Source organism: Octodon degus, unplaced genomic scaffold (genome assembly GCF_000260255.1).
Source record: "Octodon degus isolate 3935 unplaced genomic scaffold, OctDeg1.0 scaffold00120, whole genome shotgun sequence".
Taxonomy (NCBI): domain Eukaryota; kingdom Metazoa; phylum Chordata; class Mammalia; order Rodentia; family Octodontidae; genus Octodon; species Octodon degus.
This window is the reverse complement of record NW_004524696.1, coordinates 207687-223886: the sequence shown is the minus strand read 5'-3', so window position 1 is coordinate 223886 and position 16200 is coordinate 207687.

Genomic DNA, 16200 nt, shown 5'->3' with positions numbered 1-16200 from the left:
AAAGAAAGAAAGAAAGAAGAAAGAAAGAAGAAAGAAAGAAAGAAAGAAAGAAAGAAAGAAAGAAAGAAAGAAAGAAGAAAGAAAGAAAGAAACTAAAATCTTTAAATACAATGCTTCAAAACACAGTGCTACTAAATAGTGTTGACGAAGATACATTTAGGGAAGGTGGATATTAATTCAGTTGAAATAAAAATAATAATAAAGGAAAGTGTCCACAATATCACAGCACAGATTGTTCTCTTAAAATTATGGGTAGTTCCAATGCATTCTGTACATGTTTGGTAGTTGAAGAATTGGTTTTAAGTAATACTTATCTTGCCTTGGAACCAGTAATATAGGACAATGAAACTCCCACCCTGACAGATACCTGGGATGAGTTCATGTTCTATAGAACTGAGGAATGAACTTTAAGAACAACAGAGCTTAAGAGCAGAATATAATCACTGAGGGAAAGAAATCTTCTGTCTCAGAGAGAGGGACAAAAGGGGACCTGAGTGGTTTGCCCAGGAATCTGTCTTTTATAGGGAATTTCACAGAGTAAAACCACGAGGGGAGGCAGGTCCAAAGTGTAAAACATGGGAAACTTGCAATGTAGGCATGAGGTCCAAATAAGATTACAAGTAAAATTGTTTAGGTAAAACTAATTAAATCAGTGTCAAATGGACAACCAAGTCAAATAGCAAGCAGACATGAATACAGAACGGGGGCTCTTCTAGTAGGGGGTTGATTTAGTGACTCTTCTCAGATTTTTCAAAGCAATGGAGACCTATTTAGAATACCAATCCCTGATGTTTATCTCTAGAGAGGTATGTGGGTGTATTTGTTTAACATTTTGTCTTGAGATCTGGCCCACAGCAGGAGTGCCTGTCTCTCTCACAGTTGCAAAATATCTTGCATTCCACATTTGTTTCTTTGAGGGCCCAGCCCATTTGACTGCCTATACTATTTCTATCTAATTCAGCTGCCTACAACACCAGTGTAACCATTTTCCTTCTTCACATCCTACTTTCATCTGTCTCCCACGTCTGCATCTCCAAAATTAACCCGGATGTCCTTATATTGCATTTAATTGCTATATACTTTTTCAGCTACTTCCGAACAATAAGATCCTGTCTTTCCTTTTATTAGAGTATGCAATGCAGAAAATTTCTATCATAAATTCTCTTTTGGACCCTTTAAAATAAGTGTGTTTTGAACTCTCTTGCTGGCTTTAAGATCCAGGGAGGATTTTATTCAGAGTGTAGGAGCATCTTTTTAAAATGTGATTTCCAAAGAAGAGAAAGTGTGAGAAATTGGGTGCCCAGCCTTAGTTACATACATCATGACGCCGGTCAAAAAATTGCTTTTTATAAGAGGAAATACATACTACTTTCCCAACCAGGAAATGGCCAAATAATAAATTCCTGGTTTCTGCCATGTCAGCTCTTAGCTGTGTTCTAGGCTTGATTTTGAGGAAGTTGGGCGAGCTCAGAGGAAAGAGCCTATTGCAACAGTCTGGAATAGTTAGGCTTGCTTATTTACATTTCCCAGGTTAATAAAACTGCCCAAAATGAAAGAACAACTGGGATGGGGGAAAGGAGAAAAGAAAGCAAGAAGAAAGGGAAAGCACACACACGCACTCACGCACACACGCACACACGCACACAGAGGATAGCTAAGATAATTGTACCACTAATTTCTATTGGTTTATTGAAAGGAGCTGTTAATGCTTAATTCATTTTTCTGTCTTTTATTTGACTTTATTTTATTTTATGTTTGGTACTGGGAATCAAACTCAGGACCTTGAGCTTGCCGTGCAGGTACTTGTGTCACTGAGCTGTATCTCTGGCCTTGTTTTGCTTAACTTATTTTTGACCAATTTTACCATATCTGGTAATCTGAACAACTACTTAGAAGACAACAATGTGTAGTGCAGCAAAAATTTTTGTATTCTTACCATCTTGTTTTGGAAATTCTATATTGTTTCTAATTTTTAAGTTATTTTTACTCTCTCTAAAATAAAAAAATAGGGGCCAGGGAGATGGCTCAGTAGAATAAGTGCTTCCCTGGCAAGCCCAAGGGCTTGAGTTCAATCCCTGGTTCCACCAAAAAAATAAAATAAAATAAAATAAAAAACAAAATAAAATAAAATAAAACAAATAAACACATTTTCAAGGTTCAGGCTCTATCTTGACTGTATTCATTTATTATCTAGCTTCTCTTTCTTCTCTTTCTCTTTCTTCCTGCCTCTGTACTCTCAAATTATTGCTTCCTGGAATTACATAGAGTTTATAACTTAATTTACCATGGCCTTATTTTCTCCTTATTTTGCAACTATCTTTAATTTCTGAAAGGCAAATTTTACAGTAGTTGAAAAATAAAGAAAACAGAGGCTTGGGGCAAATTATCTAGATAACAAATAGAAAATGAGATGTGATCAAAATGTGAAACAACCACAAAGACAATCTAATATCCGTTACTTATTAAGTGAAGCATTTTACTGCCTTAAGCTGTATGGGTGGCAATACCTTCTATTGCTTTTTGCAGTTGATTATGAGAGGAACTGATGCCTTTTAAAGAAAAGCTTGCATATATTTCAGTATGACCTTAAATTGTGAAAGGAATACTGGACCACATAGAGACCCATTTACAGATGCAAGAAGGCATACCAGCGTGTGTGTGTGTGTGTGTGTGTGTGTGTGTGTGTGTGTGTATGTGTAGTTGATGCAAAATACTGTCCTAACTACTTACTATATGTGAAGAATGAATGCTACATACAAATAGCAAGGTAATTCTTTCAGGGTAACTCTGTTCTAGAAGGTAAGATATATGATGATTGTTTTAGTGTAAAAGGTGACTTCTTAAGGGCTTAACTCTTGCACTAAGCTGTGACCACAAAAATATAAAATAAAATAGTGTTGGCCAAAGCAAAGAAAGGTATTGCAACCCAAGCTACATGGAAGTAAGAGGAATGGTGTCAGCGAATTGAAAGAAAGAATAGAAAACTTGGAAAATAGAGACCCACAAAGGCTGTGGTAAGAGAGGGGCTGAAAACTTAGCAGCAGCCAGCCCATGCAGGTCACCATAGGAAAGCCTTTTCTGAAGACCAGGCACTCAACAAATGCTGTGGGTTCAGGTGGGGGACAAAAGACATAACCAGAGATTTTGAGAAACACTATGAAGAGCTCTTTGAAGGAGCCAAGGTTGGAGATGGAGGTGTCCTGGGCTTTTGAGGGAGAGTTGATGGCCTGATAGATTTTGGCACAGGAAACAGTGCAAATTTAAAATAGACACAGCTATAGTGAGTTAGAAATATTAAGCTACAGCTCCAAGTTTAATCTTGTGGAATCACAGCATTTTTTAACTTGTTACTAATACATAGAATTCTTGGGGAGAACCAACTTAAGAATGGAGAGAGCACAGACCATGGCTAGGAGAAAGATTTGAGGAAGGGATTTGGATATTTGTGCTTGGAACTCAACAATGAGGTTTAAGTTATTTTAAAAATGGACATGTCTCAAATCCATGCAATGTGTAGGTCTATTTATTTTTATTATTGTCAAGCTTTCTGGAAGGAGAGTGATTCTATTTACATGATCTTCCTCTGTCCAGTAGCCTATATTAAGTCAATTATGTAAATATGGGGACAACTAGAGATTCTTAGGAGGTTTCTTTCAATTTGTTTTATCCTACAGACTAAAGATCTGAGAAGCAGAGTTGGAGACATGAGAAGACTTTTTTTCTGAATAAAACTAGCTAGACAAACAAAACTGTAGACCTCCAGCAAGCCAATTAACTTTGCAGAAGCAATTGAGTATTAAATAAGTTAAGTTTTGAGACTCTAACACACTTCAGTTTTCTAGACATAGTTTATTTCTGATGGGCTTTTCAAACGCCCATCCATGACCACCTCATAACTTCAGTGTAACAGTCAATGTAGTTGGGCATGGCAACCTACAGAGAAATCATCCTTCTATGTTTTACTATTATTAATTTATATAAGATGGAATGTATTTGGCATGTCAGTTTGTCCCCATAAGTCTGCAAGGAGTTTAATGGTCTTGAAGTAAAATTTCCCAAGGGTAAAGTAACTTATTATCATTCTTTCAAAGCAGTTAGGATTTATTGAGCCATAAAGCACGATTTAAAAACAGGGAGGAAAAAACATTGATTTTTTTTTAGGTAACCACTTTCTTTAAGTCATATAACATTATTATTTTTATTATTCATATTAGCTTACCTAAGATACATTAAGAAAATATATAAAATATTTTAATTTATCATATTTGTAGGGCTAGGTATGGTGGCACATAGCTGTAATTCAAATACCCTGAAGGCTGAGACAGGAAGATCCCTGTGAGTTTGAGACCAGTCCAGGAGTTCAAGGCCAGCCAGAATGAGACCCTATCACAAAAAAAAAAAAAGCTTCTTTATTGTATTTGTGTAAGATTAGGGAAAAACTGGCAAACTGGTGGTACCACAATACTATAAAGAAATACCTCACAGAAAAAATATTTAAGAAAAGACTTTGCAAAAAATTATTCTTAATTATTCATCAGGGATTTAGAAAGTTCCAGCCCTTGACAGACTGAGACAGCAGGATTCTTTTGAGTTCAGTGCCAGCCTGTGCTACAAAGTGAGTCCAAGGCCAGCCTGAACTGCGCGGTGATACTTTGTCTCAAAACGACACAGAAAAAAGAGAAAGAAGAATCGGGTATCTTTTTGTTTCTGTGTATGCCAGACGTTGTTGTTGAGTTAAATAACATCAAACCATGACACCTTATCAGTGTTTGTTACTACTTCCAAATAGTACTTATTTTAGTTGACAGAAACTTGAATAAATGGAAAAATACACTACAGTTTTTAGCTTAAACATCATATATTTTATGTAGTATGAGTTTCCTAGGGCTACTTTCTTTTTCTTCAGGATCACATTTATTAGACTGTCAATTCTTTGCTAAATAGTATTCTACGTAATTTTGAATTCTTCTATTTCTAGCTTTCAGTAGGTACACAATGTATATTTAGATATAGGGATAAACAACTTCTGGGCAATGTATCCTTTTCTGTTCTTTTTTGTTATTCTGACAATCCTGGGAGCTGCACCCCAGCCTTTTTTTTTTAATGTAGTTGGTACAGGGTCTCACTACACAGCTCAGACTCATAGTGATCCTCCTGCTTTCAGCCTCCCCAGCACTGTGATTACAAGGGTGCACCATGCCAGGTTTCAGTGGCCAGCTCAGCCTGCCCGAGGGCGGGGCTGATGGGGGATATGTTGCTGGGGATCTAACCCCGGTTTCTGTGCTTACCTAGGCAGGCTCTTAGTCTGCTAAGCTATCTCTCTGGCCCCCTATCCCTTTTCATTTTATTTTTTTTTCAGACAAGTTCATACTAAATTGCTAAATTACTAGGCTGTGCTCAAACTTGTGATCATTCCTTCTGCCTCAACCTGCTAGAGCTCCATCCTGCTTAAACACAATTAGGACTTGTGTGAAACTCATGGCTGCCCGCTCTGGGGCACTCATGAATGAGACAACGCAGCTTGGCCTCTCATGCCCCTTGAGGAAGTTTGTCTTCCTGAGCTCACCTATCCAAAGTACCACCTATAACAAGCTGCTTTAATACCACTGAGGAGTCCTAAAGCCCTATACATACCATTCAGGAATTTTCCCACTACTTGCAACCTCCGGCAAAGTGATAATCTTTGAGCCAAATTTGCCTAGAGGTCAATCTCTTGGAAAACTCATGCTCAGTTGTTCTGGATGTTGTGCTGAGATCAAAGAGAAGCATCCTAGGTACCAAGGTCTCAGATCCTTTGCTCAGAAATAGCTCACATCCTGAAGGAGTGAAGTGCCCTGCACTCATGGCAGTATGGAGCTGTCTTCTGTTTTGTCTGAATTCAAATTGCTTCTCCTCAGGCTACCAAACATGGATTAATTTGTTAACTATCTTGATTATCTGAACTGAAGTGAAACATTTATCCTTTGGGAACACTTGCTCTGTAAACAGCCTTTCTATAGAACTGGTTCAATTTTGGTTTCATTTTATTTATACATCATTGTCATGGGTGCATACTTGACTTTGTGATCCTACAAAAAGAGGCTTAGAAAAGAAAAGATGGGTATATAGTCAGGTATTCTTGTTTGTCATCCCGTCCAAGGATTTCACAAGGGCACAATTAGGGAGGATATAGTGGTGCATGCCTATAATTTTGTCATTCTGAGATGTTAAGGCAGGAGGATCTCAAGTTTGAGCCCAGCTTGAGCAATTTAGCAAGATCCTGTCTAAAAAATATAGTGACCTGGGAATATAACTCAGTCCAAAAGCTTTGAGTTCTATCCTAAGTACCTGAAAATAAAAGAGACTCATTCTGTTGGCTTCCTTATAGAAGAAACTCAGACTTGCCCTTGCAAAATGGAAGAAAGTCTTTCTCTGTGTCATCACCAAGAACGACTACTGATCTTATCTGGCTAGTGTGTGTGCTGAGTTTCCGGTTGATTGTGACTGCTCTTTGTGTTCTGCAGATCTGTATTTTGCATGCATATCCTCACCAACAATTACTATTTTCATGTTTTGTTTTTTTGCCTGTATAGTCCAAATACTTGTCCTTTTGTCTTTTAACTTATGTGCTTATGGTCCCAACAGTAATGATGCCAGTAAGGATGATAAAAAAACAGCACGAGCCATTATACTTAACATTTGTGAACTCTCCCTCATGTCTTTCCTTTTTTTTTCACTTTTCTTTCTTCTATTTTTTCCTCTCTTTGGAAAAAAATGAAGGTTAATTGTGACTTGGGGTAATGGTTTGATCCTTATGTAAGAAGAAAACCAAAAAAAATTAGAAATGAAATTCAAGAGTCCTTGAACATTCCTGTATATGAACACAAAGGTTAATATATAGTTAAAAGATACATATAATTTTTCAAAAATGAGAGAATTTCAGGCAGATAAATGTGAGCTGAGTTTTGATAAACATTTCAACCCTGTTTCAGTAGCTTACTTATCACCAGGTCAAGTAGCTCAACATAAAATACCTTCATTTTACGCTTTGATAATGTTTTTATATGTAAAGTATGGTTTTTATGGACATAAATCATTACCACCATGTACAAAAGCAAAGACTTCCCCATGGTGCATAGCCACAGTCACTGCTTGCAGAGGCCATATGGTTGGGGCCTAACTGTGCTTTTCAGATTCATAGTTTGCTTTTGCAAATTGTTATGGTTTGTGTGTATTTGTCTCCCCAAAGCCTCAAGCAGTCATTGAGGCACAGTTCTACAGTCTGTGATTAATTCAGGATCCAAGGCTAATGATGGGTCTGACTACTGCTGGGATTATGAATCTTAGTACTGCTGGGTTATGGGTGTGAATGCCACACCCAGCCTGGGGTGGGGGATAGCCTGAATGTAACCTAAGAGATACAGAGAGACAGACTTGGTCTCCACAGCCATTGTTGCTATTACTCCTCCCTTTTGCTCTTGCTTTTTTGCTGCCTTCTGCCACCATGCACTGCTGCTGTCTGCCATGTGCCACTCTGCCTTGGAGCTAGCTCTGTATAGACTGAAACCTCTAGTAACCGTGAGCTAAATAACTTTTCCTTCCTTCATTTTGAGCATCAAGTATTTGTCCCAGCAGCCTTACAGGAGTAACTGAGACACTGTCCTGGATAAAACTAAGGCAGTTGCAGTCTAGGGTACCTTCAGTCCAATAGGTGCTAGTGAGAAGTTTGACAGCAAGGAACTTCACTGCCAGCATCCATGACAAGGAACAGTAATGGATGGTTTATGTTCCATGCTTTTATAATTTAAGTTTATTAAAATTTTCATTTAATAGCTATATAACTAATGTTACTATTTTCAGAAGTTACTCAAGATTATAAACATTTTCTTTTCAATAAGGTTTTATTGGTTCAGTTTAGATGTCCATAGTGATGAGATTCATCATAATATGTACCTGCACATGATATAACTTGTTTCATTTTCGGCCTTCCCCCTTCCCTCTTTCAACTCCTCTATTTTTAAAAGTGTGTAATTGAATTAAATTACAAAATCAAGCATCTTTTCAATGATTTGATCTTAAAAATTATTACAATTCTTAGATAAACAAAATGCATTAAATTAGACAATCTAGATGTTTATTTAACTTTGTATATTCAGATTGTTACTATAATTAAAAAATACTTGACATCTACACAATATAATAAATAAAAAGTATAAAATGGATGATCAATTAATCATAATTATAGTACTGATGCCATTTATGTTCGAGAATAGCTATAAATTAACATAATATGAAAATGGCTTTTAATGATGCAATGATTATATTCCCAGAAATGCATGTGTGTTTATTTATAACCTTAAATTTGTTTAGATGGAAGCAAGATGGTTCAGCAGACTAAAGTGCCTGCTTAGGCAAGCTTAGGCAAGCACAGGCACCACAGTTCAATCCCTGGCATCACATGCCATGCCAGCCCTGCACCCAAGGTAGGCTGGACTGGCCACAGAGTGTAGGCATAGTAGTGCACACTGGTCATCCCAGTTCTGGGGAGGCTGAAAGCAGGAGGATCATCATGAGTTCGAGCTGCATAGTGAGACACTGTAACAACCAAATACATTAAAAATAAATAAATTTGTTAAACTGATATAATTTATGTTCTCATAGAAAAATAGCTTGTCCATTTCTCTCTTTTAATGTTCATTTGTAACCCTTCCCACTGCTGGTGGGAGTGTAGACTGGTGCAACCATTATGGAAATCAATGTGCAGACTCCTTAAAAAACTAGGACTGGAAATCCCATTCAAGCCAGCTATCCCTCTACTGGGAATTTTTCCAGAGGAACTGAAAACATCCTATAATAGTGATATATGTGTACCTATGTTTATAACAGCACAACTTGTGATAACCAAAACTTGGAAACAAAGAAGATGCCCATCACATGAGGAATGGTTGAAAAAATGTGATATTTTTATACAATGGAGTATTACTTAGCTATAAAGAATGATAAATTTGAAGACATTATATTTAAGTGGGTGCCACTTGAAGATACACTCATAAGTGAAATAAACCAGACTAACATGTGTAAATGTCATATAGTCTCCCTAGAATAAGAACTCTAAAGAAGAAATACAAATACAAAAGTATAACAAGTAAAAGGAAAGCAAGAACTTGAGGATTGGACAATGAGGAGAGGGCAAGGAGAAAAACTGGGAAACATGACAAGGGCAAAGCCATACACTTATATGCACAAGATGGGTAAGGCAATGATCCTGAGAAACATCAGCAGGTTTTGAAACAAGCAGTTAATTGGAAAGATTCTCACCCTAACTAACAATGAATGCTGATACCAGTGAACCAAGCAACTGTACTGAAGATAACAATGTGTAATAGAAGGGTCATTCTTGGAATGCCTGTCATTATGGTTTTCTAAATACATATTTATTGTCATTGACATACCAATTATTACCATACTGTCTCTCAAGTAAAAGCTTGTTTGTTTGTTTTTTATAAAGGGTAATAAATGAAAAAAACATAAGAAAAAAAGTCACAACACTATCCTGCTACAATGTTATATATGGTTAGAATTCTAAATTTCTGTGTAAAAATATATAAATGTTTATTCATATTTTAAAGTATGTTTTAGTTTTTAAATTTTTATCTCCATATTCTGTAGGGACTTAAAGTTTAACATATCAATACTTGATGGAAATTACATGGTCCATGTTATGCCTAAGATGTTTGATATTCAGGCAGATAGTGAGGTTAAACCCAACCGCATATATTGTAGGGTAATAATAAGCTTTTTTTCTGGAGGGTTAACAACTTAAGTTAGCAGACCAAAAATTAGAGAAATAGAAGGGCTGCAAGGACAGTCAACATTTTGATCCTAGCCTTTCAAGGTCAGTGAAGACTCAGGACATAAGAGAACCTGTACTGTGACATTATGTAACTCAATTGTGTCTCAAATTTCCTGATCAAGGAGATTATGGGGCCTCAGAGCAGCATGATTGATGATGTAGAGTGTGCCTAAGGAGAGTCACATAGAGAGAAAGCATTCTCTCAGGCTTTCACAGAGAGCAAATTGGCCAAGCAATGGCCGTGACTCATCTACATGGCAGACACTAACAAAGGATCTCCAAAGTGAGGTATAGGGTTACAGGATAAATCCTGAGGGTACTCAACTGACCTTATCAGATACAAAAGTTACATTTCTTGTTTTATAGGTCTTGCTTCATCTTGGTCTTAACCATCCAGCAGAAAAGTATAAAAATGATGTATATAAAGTAAAGCCACATTAATATGCTGAGCTGTGAAAGGCTCAAGTCCACAACTTCCGCAGATAACCCACTACCATTGTGGACTGCTGGACTGTGTTGAATTGTTTTGCTGAATTAATGCACCTATAGTATTTAGATGTCAATGGAATACCCATCTCTGTTAGGACTAAACAAAAAAGTGGATACAAAGGAAGGAACATTTTGTATTTGTATATACAGAATAGTTAGGATAGATATACAGCTACTTTTGCTTAATTCAATGAGAAGAAAGATTTGTACTAATAGTGTTTGGAAAGGATATCCTGTCTGCATCTTGTACTATAAATAACCACTAAGAAGATAACAATGTACAATGTATTAATAATTGAAACTGTCCTATTAATCAGTTTTGAAACTGTCTCATTGCTATTTGTTTCTCAATAAAATAAAAAAAAATGTTCGTTTGTATCTCTTTTTTACTTTGGTTAATGTTGATAAAAATGTAAATGATAAAGCAATAGTAAGTAAACAGTTATTGAACTATACATATGAAGGCAAAAATATCAGTATGATTGGATTCTTAAAGAAATTGCTACAGTTTATTAAAGTGGCAAATTTAATGAGACACATTTATTTAATTAAATTTTTTTCAGGGAAGTGTCTACAGGGTGTTCAGGGTCTCACTATTAGATCAGACTCCTATTGATACACCTGTTTACAGCCTCCTAAGAGCTGGGATTTCAGGTGCATGCCACGATGCCCGGTCTCAATTGCCATCTCAGCATGTCCCAGGGGCAGGACCTGCAGGGCAGGCCTGGGGATTGAACCTCAGGCCTCTGTGCCTGCTTGCAGTCATTTTGCTCTGCTGAGCTATTTGGCTGGACCTTAAGACACATTTAATATTTTAAGACAGTTACTGTCTAAGTCAAAACTCTAAAGTTAAATTATCATCTACTTAAATTAATATAGTATATATGTGTATATTTATAAACATACATAAAACTATAACTAAATTAAAAGAATTGTGTTCATTTCAAGAAACACTTGCTTCTGATAAGACTGTGAGCAATGAAAACAATTTACTTCATAAAATAAGTTTGCTCATTACAATTTCATTCCAAATAGCCTCTGTGCATGAAAACGCAAGCAAAATAAGCCATTCATGTTATCCTTGGGGCTGCCGCATGCCCAGGTCCTTGCAGCATCACTTGAGGCAGGTCGGTCCACCAAGCCCTTGGGGTATCTCACTGCTCCCTCACAGTGGCACTCTCTCAAGATTATGAGGCTGGCTTTCTCCTGTACTGAAGACTCCTAATAAAAGTAGTTCTATGGCCCACTGATTTTTGTCTGGCAGTCCTCCGTGAATTCAAAAGTTACTAGAATCATTAATGATTACAAGAAATGAAATTAAATGACACTTTCGAATGGATACATTTTATGGAAAACTGTGCTAAAAGAGGTTTTTAAATGATCATAATTTTGAAGTATAAGTTTTATTAGATTTTAAAATTAAATAAAATATTTACAATATCTTCAGGGTATTTTACAAAATATATGCATGCACATTGGCTCTTTCGAATTATCTTAATATGTATGGCCATGTATGCAATTGTATCATTCTGTGCCTTTTCCTCAGAGATAGACGATTAACTTGTTTAATGATTTGGCTGTGCTATTATTGGTTTTTAGGTACTGTACTCAGTCCTATTGTATATCTATGAAAAAGACAATGGTACTTTTCTAAGGAAACTCGGTTCTATAATGTACTAAACAAATGATTTGCATAGGCATACTATTTCAGTCAGATGAAAAACTATAGGTTTTAATGTTAACTGCCTTAAAATGTAATTTTAAAACTATAATGTAATTTCTTTGTTTTTGACACATAGATTAGCTGTAAATGTAAGAATTTCTACTTTTTCTTCTTAGAGAGATTGAATGGAAAGCTAGTTCATCCAGCAGTGCATCTGCCATATGTCGGGGGTGTGACAGAATGAGAACACTTTTAGCCCAAATTAAAATGTCTCATGGTAGCCTCCCAAGTGATTCTGAAAAGGGAAAAATATAAAAGCCAAGGTCAGAAAAATGTCACCATTTGAACAAGCTGTCAAGCAGCCTCTAAGGTAACATGTCCAGATGACTTCTGTATAAGTAAAGTAAGTCATTTAAGTGAAAGGACACAGCCTGGATGTTCATTTATTAAGCCTACCAGGGATCGAAGGAGTGACATTGCTCTTTATTTCCTCTGAGAAGAAAGAAAACACTTTTTTCCTCCTCTAAATTTTTTCTGCTACTCCAAATTTCTGGAATGAAGCTCCAGAAATAGTGTATATATTATGAGTGCAAAGTACATTTATTATTTTGTCTGAAGCATTAGAGGAAGTGGGCCATTTCCATGTGGCAGCAGGCATAGGAGGTCCCTTCCTGGTGCAGTTGTGAAATGAGTGAATCCAGGCAGTGCAGTTCTTATCAAATCCAGCTCCCTCACAGCTAGACTTATTTGTTGATACATAAGGATCACATATCTGTCCACACTAGGATGTTAATGTGAACTGTTGATTTCCATTAATTTTTAGGATTTATGAGCAAAAGTATTAATATGGGTTTCATAAATAGAATTGAATAATTTCAAAGGCTGACTTTAAAATTTTGCAAGAAAATGAAAATAAAGTATTTATAGTCATCAAAGGAGTGGGTGAGATAAATCAATTATTTGCTATCAGGGTTGTATAATTAGTTGGTTCCAAATTTCCTACCAAGTAACTAAAAGAGAAACTGAGAAGGGGGGAAACCCTGTAGCTAAAAACAGAAAGATGCTGACAGGTTGAACATTAACTTCAGGACTGTAGGGTCACACCACTTGATCCCCATAGGCAATTCAAGCCTCATGCCAAAACTTTCCTGGCTTACTGCCTACCAGAAAGGACTTAATTAAGTTACTGTGTAGATCTGTGTCATTGTCTATTATCAAAGGTTATTCTAAGAAATGAAGAAAATGTCTCTATTTCATCTATTATTCCTTATAAAAGAGCACAGAGCAGGGTCTCTGACATACACTATGTTCCCTACTGCCTGCCACAGTGTCTGTACTAATTGTGTAACTATATTAATTTGGATATAGAGGCTTTTTCTATAAAAAATTCAGTGTGAAGACCAGCTTCTACCTTTGTCAGGTCAGGAAATAAAATACTACAAAGTGCCGCTTTCAGAAGGGTATCAAGATAGCAAGGAGATATTCAAAGATAGATTATTCCTCAGGAATCAAAATATATCATGTACAAGTACAAATTCCCTATGATGAATATGAGTATATCAATAAACAATAAAAATAAAGATATATAAATACAATAACGAAGATCAGCTTACAAGACAAAATTTCTGCTGTGTATTGCAAAATATTCTGGAAATCACAAAATAAGATCAATGTTTCCAAAAAATTTCTAAGTGTCTATTTAATGATTTATTTATAACATATCTTGTATGAGAAAAAAAATTCAGGCACAAGCATCAATGGAGAGAAATAAATGAAAAGGAAACTATGAAAGTTGAAAAGCTAATAAAGATGAAGTGATTGTGAGATATTTTGTAGTGGGTGTTATCTGATAATGAACATTATTATATAGTAATCATAGATATTTAGAGAGAATTCATTCTGGGTTAGTCTATGTCAAGAAGACATAATTGTTTAAAAACACATACTTCCTTATAGGAGAAAAAAAATTAGGAAGGAACATGTTTCTTTTCTTTGAAGACATGACTTTTAGTGATCTTTGCAACACAAGAAAGGGAAACAATGCCTATAGGCTCCATGACAATAATAAAAGATTGCAGAATTGATTGTCAAGGAAATGAAAGATAACTGGCATGTACAATATCATTGTCAAAGTTTAAATTTCCTTTATGATGGCAGTGACCAAAGCAATGATAATGTTGGAAAATGTGTGAGATCTATTAAGAGAGGAATCCTTTCTAACTGATCTAAGTATGAGTACAGAAATGTAATATCATAATTACCAAATAAAATGATATCTGGAAAACAAGAGAAGAAATGACAGTGTATTACCAATTTAGGTTACTGTTCAAATGAGAGTTGTCCATTTCCATCTGTCCATTCTGCCTGCTGCAGAAAGTCACGGACTATTTTTGAAGAACACAGGCAGAAATATTATGCTAGAAAATTCAGGCGTGTCAACTTTCAGGGAGACCTAAACAAGGCTACTGAAAGAAGCTCAAATTGAATTTATGTGCTTAAAATGTAAAAGACAAATTCTGGATATAAAGGGATAAACCAAAATATATATAGAGAGAGCAGCGCCCTGCCACATGGTTCCCCACCTATTATCAACACCATGACTTTTTCTTCTTCCTGGTGAGCAGGAAAAATATCTCATTCTGGCTTACTGAAGTAGACAATGATGTTCCACAACATGACTGTGGAGATGGAAACCTAGCACTTGTGCCACATTCTGTGGTTCAGAAGAAAGTCAAAGGTCCCCCTCCATTCTAGGACTTGATTTAGTAGACTCCACCTTAGTGTGTGTTTGCTTTAGGAAGTGACTGTACATGGGCACAAACACAAGAACTGTGGAAAAGTTAAATGCCGTCTGAGCAAGGCATTAGGAATACACTTTTCTTTTTACTTTGAAATTATTAAATTTGAAGGAGAAAAGTAAATGAACTTAGTCTAAGGGCTTAAATTCAATTGACACATCAGATGTTTTCTAAGCAAATGAGAAATTCTGGTTATGTTTTGGGTATAGTGCATTGATTGGGAAAAACATGTGGAAAGTGCTGGAAACTCAAAAATGCCTTTATGTTTTTTCTTGGAATACATTATGAGAAATTATCATATAATTATCTTTAGGTGACTCCTATTTTAGGGGGTCAGTGAGATACCTTCACAGATTAAGCACCTGCTTTGTCAAGTGCAGGGAACCTGTACCAAATATGTAAAAAATTTTACTAAGTTACATCTGTCAAAAAATGATGAGGAAATAAAATAACAAATACAAGGCTACTGCAGATTTGGAGACATTTTAAATAGTTCTTCAGAATTCACAAAAGTTTGAAAACATTTTTCATTTACGTGAAACTTGTGCACATACACACATAGTGATCATACAAAAATTACTGATTAGTGAACATACTACATTGTATTGCAAGAACCCTGAAGCATGTGTTGATAGACATATTTATGGACTACGCCACTGAAATTCCAATGGGATAACTTAACCAAAAGAATGGTATTTTAGAACACTATTCTAGAATCTTTCCTTTATTAACTATATAATCTTATTACTTCCACCTAAGGCAAATCCTAGTGTATTTTGTTGCACTGAATATACAAATGAGGCAAAGGTAAGATGAACAGTCCCAAAAGGTTCAATGTGGCAAAGCAGGGACCCAATTACAAATGATGGATTTCAGAATGAATGTCATGAAGCATTGCTATGGGATATCCTAAAAATAAATAAATTGAGAGAAGTATATTTATAGTATGTCATTCTTTTTATTTTAAAGAAAATAGAAAAATAATAGTTAAGACATCAGGTATGATACACAAGTTTAAAAATATAAGATAATAGGTATTTGACAGTGGTTGTTATATTGGACATTACAGCCTTCAGTGTAGTTGCTCTGATTACAGATATAAGCATTTAAAATTGGTCAAAGTGAAAACTTTAAACATTGACTTCTACCTTCAAAACAACTGATAGAAATTAGTAGTACAATCATTTTAGTTATCCTGTATATATACATACATGACTTTTTCCATTCCTTGTTTTCCTATTGTTTATCTTTTCCCTCATCCCAGTTGTTTATTCCTTATGTTCAATTTTTTCCTTTTACTGTATCTATTGTACCTTTCATATTTTCTTCACTCTTTCAGTTTCTTACACTAGGGAGACAATGTGATGTTTACACATGTGAATCTAAGTTATTTTACTTATGAATATAGCCTTTAGTTG